Genomic DNA, 21,669 nt, shown 5'->3' on the forward strand with positions numbered 1-21,669 from the left:
TAGCATTTCACCCAATGATCCCATTACTGGGTATATACCCAAAGGAATAAAAATCATTCTACTATAAAGTGACATGCACACGTATGCTTATTGCAGCACTATTTACAACAGCAAAGACATGGAACTAACCCAAATGCCCATCAATGATGGACTAAAAAAAAGGGGTACACGTATACCATGGAATACTATGCAGCCATAAAAAGGAATGAGATCACATCTTTTGCAGGGACATGGATGAAGCTGGAAGCCATCATCCTCAGCAAACTAACTCAGTAACAGAAAACGAAACAGCATATGTTCTCCCTCATAAGTGGGAGCTGAACACTGAGAACACATGGACACAGACAGGGGACACACCAGGGCCTGTTGGGGGGCAGGGGGCGAGGGGAGGGAATTTAGGGGACGGGTCAACAGGTGCAGCAAACCACCATGGCACACATATACCTTTGTAACAAATCTGCACGTTCTGCACATGTATCCCTTCCCCCACTTTTTTTTTAGAAGAAATTTAAAACAAAAATGCTGGGGAGAAGGTGGAGCAAGATGGCTGAACAGACAGCTGCCTAATTGCTCCCCCACCTTACCCACCACCACCAGCAAGGATACAAGGCTAACAACTATTTACACAGGAAAAAAAAAAAAAAAAACCCTTCATAAGAATCGAAAATCAGGTGAGTACACATAGTACCTTGTTTTAACTTCATATCACTGAAAGAGGCACTGAAGAGATAGCAAAAGCAGTCCTGAATCGCCAACACCACCCCTCCCCTACCCCAGCAGTGGCAAAGTGGTGCAGAGCTTCTCTGGGTGCTGGAAGAGAAACAGCACAACAGTTTTGAGGCATTGAACTCGGTGCTGTCTTGTTAGAGCAGAATGGAAAATTAGACCAAATAGAGCTGATGCCTCTCCATGAAGGGAGCATTTAAACCCGCCCTGGTTTACCGGAGCAAGATGACCAAATAGGAACAGCTGGAGCCTCCAGCTCCCAACACCAGCGACACAGAAGACGGGTGATTTCTGCATTTTCAATTTAGGTACTGTGTTCATCTCACTGGGGAATGCCGGACAATTGGCGCTGGTCAGCTGGTGCAGCCCGACCAGTGAGAGCTGAAGCAGGGCAAGGCATCACCTCACCTGGGAAGCGCAAGGGGGAAGGGAATCCCTTTTCCTAGCCAAGGGAAACTGAGACACACAACACCTGGAAAATCGGGTAACTCCCACCCTAACACTGTGCTTTACCAAGGGTCTTAGTAAACAGCACACTAGGAGATTATATCCCACACCTGGCCTGGAGGGTCCCACGCCCACGGAGCCTCCCTCATTGCTAGCACAGCAGTCTGAGATCTAACTGCAAGGTGGCAGCGAGGCTAGGGGAGGGGCGCCCGCCATTGCTGAGGCTTAAGTAGGTAAACAAAGCCTCCCGGAAGCTCGAACTGGGTGGAGTCCACTGCAGCTCAAGGAGGCTTGCCTGTCTGTAGACTCTGCCTCTGGGTGGAGTCTGACAGCTGACTGACAGCTTTGAAGAGAGCAGTGGATCTCCCAACACGGAGGTTGAGATCTGAGAAGGGACAGACTCCCTGCTCAAGTGGGTCCCTGACCCCTGAGTAGCCTAACTGGGAGACATCCCCCACTAGGGGCAGTCTGACACCCCACACCTCACAGGGTGGAGTACACCCCTGAGAGGAAGCTTCCAAAGCAAGAATCAGACAGGTACACTCGCTGTTCAGAAATATTCTATCTTCTGCAGCCTCTGCTGCTGATACCCAGGCAAACAGGGTCTGGAGTGGACCTCAAGCAATCTCCAACAGACCTACAGCTGAGGGTCCTGACTGTTAGAAGGAAAACTATCAAACAGAAAGGACACCCACACCAAAACCCCATGACTATGTCACCAGCATCAAACACCAAAGGCAAATAAAACCACAAAGATGGGGGAAAAGCAGGGCAGGAAACCTGGAAATTCAAAAAATCAGACCACATCTCCCCCTCCAAAGGAACACAGCTCATCGCCAGCAATGGATCAAAGCTGGACAGAGAATGACTTTGACGAGTGGAGAGGAGAAGGCTTCAGTCGATCAAACTTCTCAGAGCTAAAGGAGGAACTACATAACCAGCGCAAAGAAACTAAAAACCTTGAAAAAAGAATGGATGAATGGATAACTAGAATAATCAATGCAGAGAAGAACTGATAGAGATGAAAACCATAACACGAGAACTACGTGACAAATGCACAAGCTTCAGCAACCAACTCGATCAACTGGAAGAAAGTATTAGCAATTGAAGATCAAATGAAGTGACAAATGAAATGACAAAAGAAGTGTAGAGAAAAAAGAGTAAAAAGAAATGAACAAAGCCTCCAAGAAATATGGGATTATGTGAAGAGACCAAATCTACGTCTGATTGGGGTGCCTGAAAGTGATAGGGAAAATGGAACCAAGCTGGAAAACACTCTGCAGGATATCATCCAGGAGAACTTCCCCAACCTAGGAAGGCAGGCCAACATTCAAATTCAGGAAACACAGAGAACACCTCAAAGATACTCCTCGAGAAGAGCAATCCAAGACACATAACTGTCAGATTCACCAAAGTTGAAATGAAGGAAAAAATGTTAAGGGCAGCCAGAGAGAAAGGTCGGGTTACACACAAAGGGAAGCTCATCAGACTAACAGCAGATCTCTTGGCAGAAACGCTCCAAGTCAGAAGAGAGTGGGGGCCAATATTCAACATTCTTAAAGAAAAGAATTTTCAACCCAGAATTTCATATCCAACCAAACTAAGTTTCATCAGTGAAGGAGAAATAAAATCCTTTACAGACAAGCAAATGCTTAGAGATTTTGTCACCACCAGGCCTGCCCTACAAGAGATCCTGAAGGAAGCACTAAACATGGAAAGGAACAACCGATACCAGCCATTGCAAACACATGCCAAAATGTAAAGACCATCGATGCTAGGAAGAAATTGTATCAACTAACGAGCAAAATAACCAGCTAATACCACAATGACAGGATCAAGTTCACACATAACAATATTAACCTTAAATGTAAATGGACTAAATGCTCCAATTAAAAGACACAGACTGGCAAATTGGATAAAGAGTCAAGACCCATCAGGTTGCTATATTCAGGAGACCCATCTCACATGCAGAGACACACATAGGCTCAAAGTAAAGGGATGGAGGAAGTTCTACCAAGCAAATGGAGAACAAAAAAAAGCAGGGGTTGCAATCCTAGTCTCTGATAAAACAGACTTTAAACCATGAAAGATCAAAAAAGACAAAGAAGGCCATTACATAATGGTAAAGGGATCAATTCAACAGGAAGAGCTAACTATCCTAAATATATATGCGCCCAATACAGGAGCACCCAGATTCATAAAGCAAGTCCTTAGAGACTTACAAATAGGCTTAGACTCCCACACAATAATAATGGGAGACTTCAACACCCCACTGTCAACATTAGACAGATCTACGAGACAGAAAGTTAACAAGGATATTCAGGAATTGAACTCAACTCTGCACCAAGCAGACCTAATAGATATCTACAGAATTCTCCACCCCAAATCAACAGAATATACATTCTTCTCAGCACCACATCGCATTTATTACAAAATTGACCACATAGTTGGAAGTAAAGCACTCCTCAGCAAATGTAAAAGAACAGAAATTATAACAAACTGTCTCTCAGACCACAATGCAATCGAACTAGAACTCAGGACTAAGAAAATCAATCAAAACCGCTCAACTACATGGAAACTGAACAACCTGCTCCATTTAAAGCAGTGTGTAGAGGGAAATTTATAGCACTAAATGCCCACGAGAGAAAGCAGGAAAGATCTAAAATTGACACCCTAACATCACAATTAAAAGAACTAGAGAAGCAAGAGCAAACACATTCAAAAGCTAGCAGAAGGCAAGAAATAACTAAGATCAGAGCAGAACAGTAGGAGATAGAGACACAAAAAACCCTCCAAAAAATCAATGAATCCAGGAGCTGGTTTGTTGAAAAGATCAACAAAATTGATAGACCACTAGCAAGACTAATAAAGAAGAAAAAAGAGAAGAATCAAATAGACGCAATAAAAAATGATAAAGGGGATATCACCACCGACCCCACAGAAATACAAACTACCATCAGAGAATACCATAAACACCTCTACACAAATAAACTAGAAAACCTAGAAGAAATGGATAATTTCCTGGACACTTACACTCTTCCAAGACTAAACCAGGAAGAAGCTGAATTCCTGAATAGACCAATAGCAGGCTCTGAAATTGAGGCAATAATTAATAGCCTACCAACCAAAAAAAGTCCAGGACCAGATGGATTCACAGTCGAATTCTACCGGAGATACAAGGAGGAGCTGGTACCATTCCTTCTGAAACTATTCCAATCAATAGAAAAAGAGGGAATCTTCCCTAACTCGTTTTATGAGGCCAACATCATCCTGATACCAAAGCCTGGCAGAGACACAACAAAAAAAGAGAATTTTAGACCAATATCCCTGATGAACATCGATGCAAAAATCCTCAATAAAATACTGGCAAACCGAATCCAGCAGCACATCAAAAAGCTTATCCACCATGATCAAGTGGGCTTCATCCCTGGGATGAAAGGCTGGTTCAACATACGCAAATCAATAAACGTAATCCAGCATATAAACAGAACCAAAGACAAAAACCACATGATTATCTCAATAGATGCAGATAAGGCCTTTGACAAAATTCAACAGCCCTTCATGCTAAAAACTCTCAATAAATTCGGTATTGATGGAACGTATCTCAAAATAATAAGAGCTATTTATGACAAACCCACAGCCAATATCATAATGAATGGGCAAAAACTGGAAGCATTCCCTTTGAAAACTGGCACAAGACAGGGATGCCCTCTCTCACCACTCCTATTCAACATAGTGTTGGAAGTTCTGGCTAGGGCAATCAGGCAAGAGAAAGAAATCAAGGGTATTCAATTAGGAAAACAAGAAGTCAAATTGTCCCTGTTTGCAGATGACATGATTGTGTATTTAGAAAACCCCATCATCTCAGCCCAAAATCTCCTTAAGCTGATAAGCAACATCAGCAAAGTCTCAGCATACAAAATTAATGTGCAAAAATCACAAGCATTCTTATACACCAGTAACAGACAAACAGAGAGCCAAATCATGAATGAACTCCCATTCACAATTGCTTGAAAGAGAATAAAATACCTAGGAATCCAACTTACAAGGGATATCAAGGACCTCTTCAAGGAGAACTATAAACCACTGCTCAGTGAAATAAAAGAGGACACAAACAAATGGAAGAACATATCATGCTCATCGATAGGAAGAATCAATATCGTGAAAATGGCCATACTGCCCAAGGTAATTTATAGATTCAATGCTATTCCCATCAAGCTACCAATGAGTTTCTTCATAGAATTGGAAAAAAATGCTTTAAAGTTCATATGGAACCAAAAAAGAGCCTGCATTGCCAAGACAATCCTAAGTCAAAAGAACAAAGCTGGAGGCATCATGCTACCTGACTTCAAACTGTACTACAAGTCTACCGTAACCAAAACAGCATGGTACTGGTACCAAAACAGAGATATAGACCAATGGAACAGAACAGAGTCCTCAGAAATAATACCACACATCTACAGCCATCTGATCTTTGACAAACCTGACAAAAACAAGAAATGGGGAAAGGATTCCCTATTGAATAAATGGTGCTGGGAAAATTGGCTAGCCATAAGTAGAAAGCTGAAACTGGATCCTTTCCTTACTCCTTATACGAAAATTAATTCAAGATGGATTGGAGACTTAAATGTCAGACCTAAAACCATAAAAACCCTAGAAGAAAACCTAGGGAATACCATTCAGGACATAGGCATGGGCAAGGACTTCATGTCTAAAACACCAAAAGCAACAGCAACAAAAGCCAAAATTGACAAATGGGATCTCATTAAACTAAAGAGCTTCTGCACAGCAAAAGAAACTACCATCAGAGTGAACAGGCAACCTACACAATGGGAGAAAATTTTTGCAATCTACTCATCTGACAAAGGGCTAATATCCAGAACCTACAAAGATCTCAAACAAATTTATAAGAAAAAAACAAACAACCCCATCGAAAAGTGGGCAAAGGATATGAACAGACATTTCTCAAAAGAAGACATTCATACAGCCAACAGATACATGAAAAAATGCTCGTCATCACTGGCCATCAGAGAAATGCAAATCAAAACCACAATGAGATACCATCTCACACCAGTTAGAATGGGAATCATTAAAAAGTCAGGAAACAACAAGTGCTGGAGAGGATGTGGAGAAATAGGAACACTTTTACACTGTTGGTGGGATTGTAAACTGGTTCAATCATTGTGGAAAACAGTATGGCGATTCCTCAAGGATCTAGAACTAGAAATACCCAGCCATCCCATTACTGGGTATATACCCAAAGGATTATAAATCATGCTGCTATAAAGACACATGCACACGTATGTTTATTGCATCACTATTCACAATAGCAAGGGCTTGAAATCAACCCAAATGTCCATCAGTAACAGACTGGATTAAGAAAATGTGGCACATATACACCATGGAATACTATGCAGCCATAAAAAAGGGGAGTTCGTGTCCTTTGTAGGGACATGGATGCAGCTGGAAACCATCATTCTCAGCAAACTATCACAAGGACAGAAAACCAAACACCACATGTTCTCACTCATAGGTGGGAACTGAACAATGAGATCACTTGGACTCGGGAAGGGGAACATCACACACTGGGGCCTATTATGGGGAGATGGGAGGGGAGAGGGATGGCATTGGGAGTTATACCTGACGTAAATGACGAGTTGATGGGTGCTGACGAGTTGATGGGTGCAGCACACCAACGTGGCACAAGTATACATATGTAACAAACCTGCAAGTTGTGCACATGTACCCTAGAACTTAAAGTACAAAAAAAAAAAAAAAAAAAACCAGCCCTAACCAGAAGAGAATCACCCATCCCAGAAGTCTGAACTTGAGTGCCTACAGACCTCACCACCAAGGTCTACACCACTCTGTGTCTCCAGGTAAATGTGAAAAGCACGCTAGGCCATAAGAAGTTAAAATCTTAGGGGATAAGCCAGTCCTAGGGCTGAACTAGGCCCAGAAACAGTGGACTAGGCAGTGGGGGTGGGAGGACTCGACCTATTGAGACACCAGGAGTTAGGGTAGCCAAGGAGTGTTGACATCACCCCTCCCCTAATCCCAAGCTGCACAGCTCCAAAACAGACTCCTTCCCTCATTTGAGAAGAGGAGAGGGAAGCATGGGGAGGACTTCGTCTTGGATCTGGGATACCAGCTCAGTCACAGAAGTACAGGGCAACAGTCAGAGCTGTGAGACCCCCATTCCAGGCCCTAGCTCCCGGAGAACATTTATAGACACACCCTGGGCCAGTAAAGAACCCATTGCCTTGAAGAAAAGGACCTAATCCTGGCAGGATTCATCACCTACTAACTGAAGAGACCTTGGGCCATGAATAACCAGTAGTGATACCCAGGTACCACACCAAAGGCCTTCGGTGAACCTCTGACATCTGCTGGCTCCAAGTACCAGCGCAGCCACAGTGGGGTAGAGCACCAAGTCGGCTCTTGATGTCCCTGATTCCAGGACTTGATGCTTAAATGGCATTTCTAGACCTGCCCTAAGCCAGAATGTAGCTCACTTCCCTGAAGGGTGAGTTCCAGGCCAGGCAGCATTTACAACATGCTCACTTACAAGACCTCGGGCCTTAGGAGGACATCAGTGGTAGTCTGGCAGTACTCCTCATGGCGGGGGGTTGTGGTGGCTACAGGGTAAGGCTCCTCCAAGGGAAGAAAGGGAAGGATTGCATCTTGTGGTTGAAGTGCCAGCTCAGCTGCAGTATAATAGAATACCAGGTAGATGTCTAAGGTTTTTGACTCTAGTCTCTGACTCCCTGACATCATTTATGGACCCTCCCAAAGCCTGGGGGACTTTGATGTCCTGAAGGGAAGGACACACCACATGCCTGGCTGGCTTTGCCACCTCCTGATTGTAGAGTCCCAGGGCCTTGAATGAACATAGGCAGTAGTCAGGGAGTGGTTACAGCAGGCCTTGAGCAAGACCCAGAACTTTGCTGGCTTCAGGTCTCACCCAGTACAGTCCTAGTGGTAGTGGCCACAGGGTGCCTGGGTCACTCCACCCCCAGCTTTAGGTGGCACAGAACAGAGAGACAATCTGTATGTTTGGGAGAGATTAATGGAAGAGAACAGGAGTCTCTGCCTGGTAATCCAGAGAATTCACTTGGATCTTGTGTAACACCATCAAGGTGATACTTCTATGAGTCTGCAAGAACCACAGTGTTATTGGTCTTGGCATGCCCCCGCTAAAGCAGATACAGCTGAGATCACATTACCCAAGTCCTTTCAAATATCCAAGAAGGATGGCTACAAATAAGCCCAAACAGTGAAGATTATGATAAATACCTACTCTTCAATGCCCAGACACTGAAGAACCTTTACTAGCATCAACACCATCCAGTAAAACATGATCTCACCAAATGAACTAAATAAGGCACCAGGGACCAGTCCTAGAGTAAAAGAGATATGTGACCTTTTGAGAAGATAATTCAAAATGGCTTTTGGAGGAAACTTCAAGAAATTCAGATAACACAAAGAATTAATTCAGAATTCTATCTGATACATTTGACAAAGATATTGAAATAATTAAAAAGCAGCAGAAATTCTGGAGCTGAAAAAAATGCCATTGTCATACTGAAAAATGTATCAGAATCCTTTAATAGAATGGATCAAGCAGAAGAAAGAATTAATGAGCTTGAAGATAGGCTATTTCAAAATACATAGAGGAGACAAAAGAAAAAATAAAAAACAATGAAGCACGCCTACAAAATCTAGAAAATAGCATCAAAAGGGAAAATCTAAGCGATATTGGCCCTACAGAAGAGGTAGAGAAAGAAATAGGGGTGGAAAGTTTATTCAAAGAGATAAAACTTCCCAAACCTAGGGAAACATATCAATATCCAAGTACAAGAAGGTTATAGAACACCAAGCAGATGTAACCCAAAGAAGACTACCTTAAGGCATTTAACAATTGAAATCCCAAAGGTCAAGGAAAAATAAAGAATGGTAAAAGAAGCAAGAGAAAGGAAACAAGTAACATACAATGGAGGTCCAATACATCTGGCAGCAGACTTTTCAGTGGAAACCTTACATGCCATATTTAAAGTGCTGAAGAAAAAAATCTTTTACCCTAGAATAGTATACCTGACAAAAATATCTTTGAAGCATGAAGGAGAAATAAAGACTTTCCTGGACAAACAAAAGCTGAGGGATTTCATGAACACCAGACCTGTCCTATAAGAAATGCTAAAGCGAGGACTTTAATCAGAAAGAACAGAATATTAATGAGCAATAATCACCTGAAGCTACAAAACTCACTGGTAACAGTAAGTACACAGAAAAACACAGAATATTATAACATTGTAACTATGGTGTATAAACTACTCTTATCCTAAGTAGAAAGACTAAACAATAAACCAATTAAAACAGTAACTACAACAAAGTTTTTCAAGACATAGGAAGTACAATACCATATAAATAGAAACAACAAAAAGTTAAACAGCAGAGGAACAAAGTTAAGGTGTAAAGTTTTATTAGTTTTTGTTTGATTGTTTATGCAAATAGTGTTAAGTTTTTATCAGGTTAAAATAATGGGTTATAAGATAGTATTTGCAAGCCTCATGGTAACCTCAAACCAAAAAACATACAATGGATACACCAAAATAAAAAGCAAGAAACTAAATCATATCACCAGAGAAAATCACCTTCACTAGAGGAAGACAGGAAGGAAAGAAGGAAGAAAAGGCCAGAAAACAAATAGCAAAATGGCAGAAGTCTTTACTTATTAATAATAACATTGAATATAAATGGACTAAACTCTCACATCAAAAGACAGACTGGTTGAATGGATGAAAAACAAGACCCATTGATTTGCTATCCTCAAAAAACATACTTCACCTATAAAAACACACATAGACTGACAATAAAGGGAGAGAAAAAGATATTCCATGCCAAAGGAAAACAAGAGCAGGAATAGCTATATTTATATCAGGCAAAATAGATTTCAAAACTATTAGAAAAGACAAAGAGATCAGTGTGTAATGATAAAGGGGTCAATTCAGCAAGAGAATATGACAGTCTTAAATATATATGCCCCCAACACTGGAACATCCAGATATATAAAGGAAAATCTATTAGAGCTAAAGAGAGAGTTCAGCCCCAATGCAATCATAGCTAGAGACTTCAGCAACCCACTTTCAGCATTAAACAGATCTTCCAGACAGAAAATCAACAAAGAAACATCAGACTCAATCTGCACTATAGACCAAATGGGTCTAATATATATTTACAGAACATTTTATCCAAGAGTTGCAGATCTAATGTATATCTATAGAACATTTCATCCAAGAGCTGGAGAATACACCTTCTTTTCCTCAGAATATTCTCAAGAATAAACCATATGATAGGTCACAAAACAAGTCTTAAAACATTCAAAAAATTGAAAAATATCAAGCATCTTATCTTACCACGATTGAATAAAACTAGAAATTAATAATAGAGAAATTTTGGAAACTATATGAATACATGGAAATTAAACAATATGCTCCTCAATGACTAATGGGTCAATAAAGAAATTAAGAAGGAAATTGAAAAATATCTTGAAACAAATGTTAATGGAAATACAACATACCAAAACCTATGGGATGCAGCAAAAGCAGTAGTAAGAAGGAAGTTCATAGCTATAAGGGCTACATCAAAAAAGAAGAAAATCTTCAAATGAACAATTTAACAATGCATCTTAGAAAATCTAGAAAAGCAAGAGCAAACCAAACCCAAAATTAATACAAGAAAATAAATAAAAACATCTGAGCAGCAATAAATGAAATTGAAATGAAGAAAACAAGACAAAAGATCAATTAAACAAAAGTTGGTTTTTTGGAAAGTTAAACAAAATTGGCAAATCTTTAGCCAGACAAAGAAAGAAATAATACACTAATAAATAAAAAGAAAAATGAAAAAGAAGACATTATAACTGATACCACATAAATTAAAGGATCATTAGTGGCTACTATGAATGACTATACACCAATAAGTTGGAAAATCTAGAAAAAATGGACAAATTCCTAGATACATACAACCTACCAAGATTGAATCAGGAAGAAATCCAAAACCTGAACAGACCATAACAAGTAATGAGATAAAAGCTGTAATAAAAAGTCTCCCAGAAAAGAAAAACCCAGGAGCTGCTGGCTTGACTGCTGAATCCAACATTAATATAAATCCTACTTAAACTTTTCTGAAAAATAGAAGATGATGGAACACTTCCAAACTCATTCCACGAAGCCAGTATTACCCTGATACCAAAACCAGACAAAGACACATTGAAAAAAGAAAACTACAGGACAACATCTCTGAGGAATATGATGCAAAAATCTCAACAAAATACTAGCAAACTGAACTCAACAAACATTAGAAAGATCATTCATCGTGATCAAGTGGGATTTATCCCTGGGATTATTAGTACAAGCACTATGGACCATGGTTTGGAGGTACCTCAAAAACTAAATATTGAGCTACCATATGATCCAGCAATTCCACTGCTGGTATATACCCAAAAGAAAGGAAATCAGTATATGGAAGAGAAACCTGCACTCCTATATTTGTTGCAGCACTTTGCAATCACTAAGATTTGGAAGCAGCCCAAGTGTTCAACAGATGAATGGATAAAGAAGCTGTGGTACATATACCCACTGGAATAATATTCAGCCATAAAAAAGAATGAGATCCAGTGATTTGCAATAACCTGGATGGAACTGGAGATCATTGTGATAAATTAAATAAGCCAGACACAGAAAGACCAACATCACATGTTCTCACTTATTTGTGGGATTTAAAAATCAAAACAATTGAACTCATAGAGATAGAAAGTAGAAGGATAGTTACCAGAGGCTGGGAAGGGTAGTGAGAGTCTGGGGGTGGGGATGGTTTATGGGTACAAAAAATAGTTAGAAAGAATGCAGAAGACCTACTATTTGATAGCACAATAGGGTGACTATAGTCAATATTAATTGTATATTTTAAAATCTTAAAGAGTATACCTGGATAGTTTGTTACTCAAAGGATAAATGCTTGAGGGGATGGATACCCCATTCTCCATGATGTGCTTATTGTATATTGCATGCCTGTATCAAAACATCTCATGTACCCGATAAGTATGTATACCTCCTATGTACCCACAAATTTTTTTTTAAAAGATGTCATTTCCAGTAGACAAAATCTCCTGGTTGAAAATTGTGGGTCTTGAATTCTTTATTTCCTGGGAGCCCACTATAAAAATAATCTTTCACTAGGTTATAATTTTTAGTTAATTAATAAGGTTAGAACAACGAATATGTCTCCCCTTGCAATTATGGAGTTACAATGTCCTGGGGTAGACTCATAGGTCTTCCAGTTGTTATTTCAAATAGGGATAACTGTTGTTTTCCAAAAGGGGCTGATCTTAGGTTAAGCAAAACCAAGGAAAGCTCATTCAGCCAAGGAATCTTAAGAACTTCTGTTATTTTTGCCAACTGAGTCTTTATTCCATTTGTACATTCCACCAGTCCAGACGGTTGGAGACGATACGCACAACAAAAGTGTTTGAGGATGGGTCAAATTTTACATATTGATTATCTGTCCAGTGAAGTGAGTGCCTCTGTTTCTCTGAAATTCCATGGGAACTCCCCACATTGGAATAATTTTTTCTAAGAGAATTTTACTTGCCACTAAAAGTCCATTTCTTTTCTGAATGGAAATGCTTCTATTCAACAAGAAAACATCCAAATCGTCAGTAGAACAGAATTGTATCCTTGTGATAGTGGCAGCTAAATAAAATCTCATTGCCATACTTCAAAGGGGCCAACAAGTAAAGGAAAATGTCCTTGGAAACTGTGTAAAAGTTTTCCTGGATTCTATTTTGGGCAGATGTGGCAGCGATTGTATGCCCCATGAGCTATAGTCAGAGAAAGTTTCCAAAAATATTATTTTCCACAAGCAACCATTTTACCAGGGCTCCAATGAGTGAAATCACATACATAGGTAAAAATGATGACTTTTTTTCAGCAGGAAGTATAGGCAAGTTTTTTGACCCCTCCTGTATCTAATCTTTGGGAGAGTATGTTCCTCCTTTTGTTTTCCAACTTTCCTGTTTGGATTTTGGAGCTCTAGATTTAGTTCATTTTATGTCAAATTCAGGTGCTTTTAAAAAAATTATTCTCTTTTTTGGGGTTATTATTTTAAAGTTAATATAAATTGCTTTTCTTGTTTAGATGCATTTAGAGCAGCTCTTTTTGTTACCTTATCAGCTAGCTGATTTCCTTTGCTTTCTGGAGCATCTGATTTGGAATGACCTAGAATTTTAATAATGGCCAGTGATTTGGGTAATAATATGGCTTCTAATTATTGTGAAATAAGATATCCATTTTTTATGTGCTGACCAGAAGTTAAAAATCATTTGCTTCCACAGCATTCCAGAATTATTAGCTACTCTAAAAGAATATCTGCTGTCTGTATGAATATTAGCATTTATTTTTTTCACCAACTAACAGACCCTGATTAATGCTATCAATTCTACTTGTTGAGCTGAGGTGGCTCCTGGAAGGGAAGCACTTTCCATTTATTCAGTTAAATATACTCCTGTATAGCATGCACAGTAAGTCCTAGATTCATCTTTTAACTAAGGTCCATCTATAAACCAAACAACATTAGTGTTAGTAAGGGTAGTCTCCTGCAGGTCCGTTCTAGAAGAGAGAAGCTTGTCAGTTAAGATTACGCAATCATGCAGCATCTCATCTGAAGGTAGAGGCAGAAGGGTGGCAGGGTTTACATTATTGCACCTAGAGATTGTTAAGGTGAGGTACAGAAAGAACTACATAAAAAGCTAGTCCGCTGACAGAATAATGCTGAGTGTGGTTTGAATTTAGAAGTGCTTCCACAGAATGTGGAATGAAGACAGTGAAGGGAATCCCACTGCTATTTTTTCCAGTTTTTTTTGTTTGTTTGTTTTTACTAAAACAGCAGTGGTAGTTACTCTCTTCAGGCAGTGTGGCAATCTTTTAGCCTTGGCGTCCACTTGCTGACTACAGTATCCTATAGGCCTATTTTGGTCTCAGTGTTTTTGTGACATAACACCTAAAGCATTTCCCTTACTTTTATGAACAAACAATGAAATGGAATATAGATGCTGGGGTATTTATAAAGCTCTTTGTAATCTCTTCCAAAGTTAATGAATTTCCTCAGTCCATTCCAGGGGATCTGGCTTGTGTTTCTTTAGAAGAGTATACAGAGGTTGAGTTTTTATTTTTTTTTTTTTTAAGATTGGAATCCAATTTCTACAGTATACTGCCAGTCCCCCAAATCTTCTTGGTTGTTTCTTAGTTTGGGGGACAGGAAGGCCAATATTTCTTTTATTCTATCCTGGTAAAAAGACCTTGCCTTGATATTAGATGACCCAAATATCTTACCTGTTTTTGACAAAACTGAAGTTTTTCCTTTGACACCTTGCATTCCTTTAAGGCTAATTGTTGCAATAAGTGAATCCCATCTTCTGTAGAGTCTTCTTTATCCTCTGAACTGAGAAGCAAATCATCTATGTATTGTATTAAAATACATTTATTAAGGAAGTCAATATCTGAGAGATCTCCTTCTAATATTTTTTAAAAGTAAGTAGGGCATTCAGTGTATCCCTAAGGCATAAGTGTCCATATGTATTGCTTGTCTTCCCAAGTGAAGGCAAAGAGAAATTGAATGTCCTTATCCACAGGAATACTAAAGAACGCACTATATAACTTAATCACAGTAATGATTCACATTAGGTAAGGATAGCAGTCAAAAATGTATGGGGCTTTGGAACTACCAGATGGTGAGAAATGATTATATTGTTAATCACTCTTAGACCCTGTACAAACCTCTATGCTCCAGCATTTGCTTTTCTTACAGGAAGGATTGGAGCATTACATGGGTATGTACAGAGAATAATCAGACTCGTTTTTATATAGTCTGGAACTATGAGTCTTATTCCTTCCAAAGCTTCTGGTTTTAAAGGGTACTGTTTAAAGTTTGGACGAGGTTTTTGTGGGTCTATTTGAATTTTGTTTTGTTTTGTTTTGTTTTGTTTTTGTTTTTTTGAGACAGAGTCTTGCTCAGTCACCCAGGCTGGAGTGCAGTGGCCCGATCTCAGCTCATGGCAAGCTCCGCCTCCCGGGTTCACGCCATTCTCCTGCCTCAGCCTCCCGAGTAGCTGGGACTACAGGCGCCTGCCGCCACGCCAGGCTAATTTTTTGCATTTTTAGTAGAGACGGGGTTTCACCGTGTTAGCCAGGATGGTCTCGATCTCCTGACCTCGTGATCCGCCCGCCTCGGCCTCCCAAAGTGCTGAGATTACAGGTGTGAGCCACTGCACCCAGCTCGTCTGTTTGAATTTTTATTGGAGAAGCTAAATCCTTCCATCTTCTAACCCCTATTACTACCAAAAACCTAGAATCTGCATTTTCAAATTATAGACACGGATTCTCATACCTGTGGAGGAGGGAAAGCTGCTTTCTCAACCAAATCTCCAAATAGCACCTGTGGTCTCTCAAATTTATATTCCCAGAATTAAGGACACAAACTTGAAATCAATTAAAATAATCAAAGGGCAAGAATGGGGTTGATTGGGTATGGAAATTCAGTTTTATCTTAGTAGTGCTAAGAGGGAAAAGATATAGCTATAAATGCTTACATTAAAAAAGAAAAAAAATCTCTCATCTACAACCTAACTTTACATCTCAAAGAACTAGAAAAGGAACAATCTTAAGCAAAGCTAGCAGAAATAAATAAATAATAAATATTAGAGCAGAAATCATTAACATAGAGAATACAAAAAGTAGGGAAAAACAATGAAGCCAATACTTGGTTCTTTGAAAAGACCAATGTGACTGGTGTATATTTAGCTAGATTAAGAAGAGACAAAACGCAAATAACTAAAAGCAGAAATGAAAGGACATTACAAGTGATTTTGCAGAATTAAAAAGCATTAAGACATAATACGAATAACTGTACACCAAAAATATGATGACCTAAATGAAACGCATAAATTCCTAGAAACAGACAATTTGCTAAAACTGAATCCAGAAGAACTAGAAAATTTGAACAGACATAGCTAGTAAGGGGATTATATCTGTAATAAATAACCAAAACTCCTGGACCAGAAAGCTTCACTGCTGAATTCTACCAAACAGTTAAAGGAAGAATTAGTACCAGTCCTTCTGAAACTCTTCCATAAAAATTAAAGTAGGGAACACTTCTACAGTCATTCTATGAGACCAGCATTATCCTGATACCAAAGCCGGACAAAGGCACTACCATCAGAAAAAAACTACTCTACAATATCTCAGATGAACATTAATGTAAAAATTCTCAACAAAATACTAGCAAAGAGATTTCATCAGTACATTAAAAAGATTATACACCATGACCCAGAGGGATATTTTTCTTGGAATGCAAAAATAGTTCAACACACAAAAATCAAAGCAATAATATCATATTAACAGACTGAAGGGAAAAAAAAAAACCCCACATGATCATCTCAGTTGATGTAGAAAAAGCATTTGACAAAATTCAATATCTTTTCATGGAAAAAACTCTCAATAAACTAGAAATAGAAGGAAATTCCCTAACATAATAAAGACCATATATGCAAAGCCCACAGCTAACATCATACTAAATAGTGGAAGATTGAAATCTTTTCCTCTAGTATCAGAAACAAAATAAGGTTTCTTAGTTTCACCACTTCTATTCAATATAATTCTTGAAGTCCTAGCCATAGCAATTAAGCAAAAAAGAAATAAAAGGCATACAAATTGGAAAAGAAGTAAAATTACTTCTATTCACAGATAGCACGATTTCATATGTAGAAAACCCTATAGAGTCCACACCAAAAAAAGCTGTTATAATAAACAAATTCAGCAAAATTGCAGGATACAAAATCAACACACAATCAACACACAAAATTCAGTTGCATTTCTACATACTAACAATGAATAATCTGAAAAGGAAATTGAGAAAACAATTTTATTTGTAAAAGACCCAAAAATAATGAAATACTTAATAACTTTCTCTCTTCAACAAATGGTGTCTGGACAACTTCATATCCATATGCAAAAGAATGAAGTTGAACCCTTTCCTTAACTGACATACAAAAATTAATTGAAAATATATCAAAAAACTAAACAAGAAAAACAACTAAAACTCATAGAAAAAGACATAGGGGAAAATTTTATGACACTGAATTTGTCAATGACTTCTTACATATGACATCAAAAGCAGAGGCAACAAAAGTAAAAAGCAGATAAACTGGCCAGGCACGGTGGCTCACACCTGTAATCCCAGCACTTTGGAAGGGAGGGAGGGAGGAACTGGGAGATGTAGTTCAAAGGGCACAAAAGTTGCAGTTACTTACGATGAATAAGTCTAGAGATTTAACATACAGCATAATTACTAGAGTTAATAATATTGCAGTGTATACTGGCAATTTGCTAAGAGAGTAGATTTTAGGTGTTCTTACCCCAATACACAAAAGGTAAGTTTGAGACACTAGGATAGATATGTTAAATGACTTGAACACAGTAATAATATAACAATATATGTATATCAAAACATGTTGTATGCCTTAAATATATGCAATTTTTTTAAAAAAAGAATTTCAGGCATGGTCTTAGAGATTTGCACACCCACGTTTACAGCAGCATTACTCACAAAAGTCAGGAGGTAGAAGCAACCCAAGTTTCTTTCAACGAATTAATGGATAAACAAAATGTGGTCTATACATTCAAGGAAATATTATCAGCCATTAAAAGGACAGAAATTCTGACACGTTATAACATGGATGAAATTTGAAGATATTATGCTAAGTGAAACAAGCTGATCACAAATGTGAAATACTATATGATTACACTTATATGAGGCAATCAGAATAGTCAAACAGAAACAAAAAGTAGAAAGGTGTTTGTTGGGGCTGAAGGAGAAATGAGGTGTTGTTTAATAGGTATAGAGTTTACATTTTGCAAGATGAAAAATTCCTGGAAACTGATTGCATAACAATGGAAATAACGTAAAACTATTGAACTGTACACTTTAAAATGTTTAAGGCGGTAGATTTAATGTCATGTGTACCTCACCACTATTAAAAATTTTTTACACAGCAGTTTCTTATTGCATGTCTGCCATGCATCAGCCACTATACTCTTCTTTTTCATGATTTTTAAAAAGATATCTCTCTCAAACTCCTCACCTCCTCCTTAACTCATTCTACAAAGCCAGCATACCATGATACCAAAACCTGGCAAAAAAAAAACAAAACAAAAACAAACAAACAAACAAACAAAAAAACAATTAAAAAAGAAAACTACAAACCAAAATATTCCTGATAAACACAAATGCAAAAATCCTTAACAAAATACTAGCAAACCAATTCAGCAGCATATCAAAAATCTAATTCACCAAGATCAAGTAGGCTTCATTCCCGGGATGCAAGATTGGATCAACATATGCAAATCAATAAATGTGATTCACCATATAAACAGAATTAAAAACAAAAATCATATGATCATCTGAATAGATGGAGAAAAAGCTTTTGATAAAATCCAACATCCCTTCATGATAAAAACCCACAACATATTAGACATCAAAGGAATATACTTCAAAATAATAAGAGCCATCTATGCCATACCCACACCAAACATCGTATTGAATGGGCTAAAGCTGGAAGCATTCCCCTTAGGAACTGGAACAAGACAAGGATGCCCACTCTTACCACTCCTATTCAGTATGATACTGGAAGTCCTAGCCACAGCAAACAGGCAAGAGAAAGAAATAAAAGCCATCCAAATAAGAAAAGAAGAATTCAAATTATCTCTCTTCACTGATAACATGATTCTATACTTAGAAAACCCTAAAGACTCCACCAAAAGGCTCCTAGAACTGATAAGTGACTTCAGTAATGTTTATGGATGCAAAATCAGTGTACAAAAATCAGTAGCATTTCTATACATCAAGACCATTCAAACTGTGAGCCAAATCAAGAATACAATTGAATTTACAATAGCCACAAAAAATAAAATACCAAGGAATACAGCTAACCAAGAAAGTAAAAGATCTCTACAAGGATAACTACAAAACGCTGCTGAAAGAAATCATAGATGACACAAACAAATGGAAAAACACTGATGCTCATGGAGTGGAAGAATCATTATCATTAAAATAACTATACTGCTCAAAGCAATCTCCAGATTCAATGCTATTCCTGTCAAGCTACGAAAGTCATTTTTTTTCACAGAATTAGAAAACACCATTCTAAAATTCATATGGAAACAAAAAAAAAAGAGCCCAAATAGCCAAAGCTATTCTAAGAAAAAAGAGCAAAGCTATGGGCATCACATTATCTGACTTCAAACTGTTATAAGGCTAGAGTAACCAAAAGAGCATGGCACTGGTATAAGAACAGCACATAAACCAATGAAACAGAATAAAGAGCCCAGAAATAAAACCACACACCAACAGCCATTTGATTTTCAGCAAAGTTGGCAAAAAGAAAGCAAGGAGGAAAGGACTCCTGATTCAATAAATGGTGCTTGGATACTGTATAGCTATATGTAGAAAAATGAAAGTAGATTCCTACCTTTCACCATATATAAAAATTAACTCAAGATGCATTAAAGATTTAAATGTAAGACCTCAAAACTATTATAATCATAGAAGAAAACCTAGGAAACATCATTCTGGATATCAGCCTTGGGAAATAATTTATGACTAAATCTTCAAAAGCAATGGGAACAAAAACAAAAATTGACAAGTGGGACCTAATTAAACTGAAGAGTTTCTGCACAGCAAAAGAAACTATCAACAGAGTAAAGAGCCTACAGAAGGTATGAAAATATTTGCAAACTGTGCATCCAACAAGGGTCTAATCTCCAGAATCTATAAGGAACTTAAACAATTCAATAAGCAAAACATAAATAACTCCATTGCTCAATATCACTAATCATCAGGAAAATGCAAATCAAAACCACAATCAGTCAGAATGGCTATTACTAAAAAGTCAAAAACAATAGATGCTGGCAAGGCTGTGGAGAAAAGGGAATGCTTATACACTATTAGTGGGAATGTAAATTAGTTCAGCCACTGTGTAAGGCGGTTTAGAGATTTCTCAAAGAACTTAGAACTACCATTCAACCCATCAATCACATTGCTGAGTATATATCCAAAATAAAACAGATCATTCTACCAGAAAGACACATGCACTGGTATGTTCACTGCAGCACTATTCACACTAGCAAAGACATGGAATCAGCTTAGGTGCCCATTGACAGTGGATTGGATAAAGAAAATGTGGTACACATACACCTGGAATACTAGGGAGCCACACAAAAAAACACTATCATGTCTTTTGCAGTAACATGGATGCAGCTGGTGGCCATTATCCTAAGTGAATTAACACAGGAACAGAAAACCAAATACCACATTTTCTCACTTATAAGTGAAAGCTAAACACTGAATACACACGGACATAAAGATGGCAACAATAGACACTGGCAAGCACTCAGGGAGAAGTAGTTGACGGGAGGAGGGTGAAGGGATGAAAGACTATTACATACTATGCTCAATATCTGGGTGATGGAATCAGTCATACCCCAAACCTCAGCATCACACAATATATCCATGTAAGAAACCAGTACATGTACTCTCCGAATCTAAAATAGAAGTTGAAATTATTTAAATTTATAAAAGTATACATAAGTTTAAAAAATTAAAATAGAAATGATATACAATAGTTGTACATATTACATATTTTAGGGGTACATGTGATATTTTGCTATATGTATATGATGCATAATAATTAAATCAGGGTAACTGGGATATCCATCATCTCTAACATTTATCTTTTCCTTGTGTTGGGGACATTACAATTCTCTTCTAGCTATTTTGAAATATATAACAAATTATCATTAACTATAATCTCTCTGCTATACTATCAAATAATAAAATGTATTCCTTCTATATAACAATATGCTTGTATCTATTAATCCCCCTCTCTTCTACCGTTCTCAGCCTGTAGTATCCACTATTCTACTCTCTATGTCTATGACATCTACTTTTTAAGGTCCCATATATAAGTGAGAACATGTAATATTTGTTTTTCTGCACCTGGCTTATTTCACTTAACATAATGATCTCAAGTTTCACTCATGTTGCTGCAAATGACAGAATATCTGTTTCCTAGCTAAGTAATATTACATTGTATGGAGATTCCATATTTTTTATTCATTCATTTGTTAAGGGGCACTCAGGTTGCTTCCAAATCTTGACTATTGTGACTAGTGCTGCAATAAATATGGGAATGCAGATATCTCTTTGATATACTGATTTCTCTACTTTGGCATATATACCCAGCAGAGGGATTGCTGGATAAAATGATAGTTCTATTTTCATCTTTTTGAGGAACTACCAAATTGTTCATCACAGTGGTTGTACAAATTTACATTCCCACTAACAGTATTTGAGTGTTTTAGTCCATTCTCATGCTGCTATAAA

The sequence above is a fragment of the Macaca fascicularis genome, chromosome X, assembly GCF_037993035.2.
Source record: "Macaca fascicularis isolate 582-1 chromosome X, T2T-MFA8v1.1".
Lineage (NCBI taxonomy): Eukaryota > Metazoa > Chordata > Mammalia > Primates > Cercopithecidae > Macaca > Macaca fascicularis.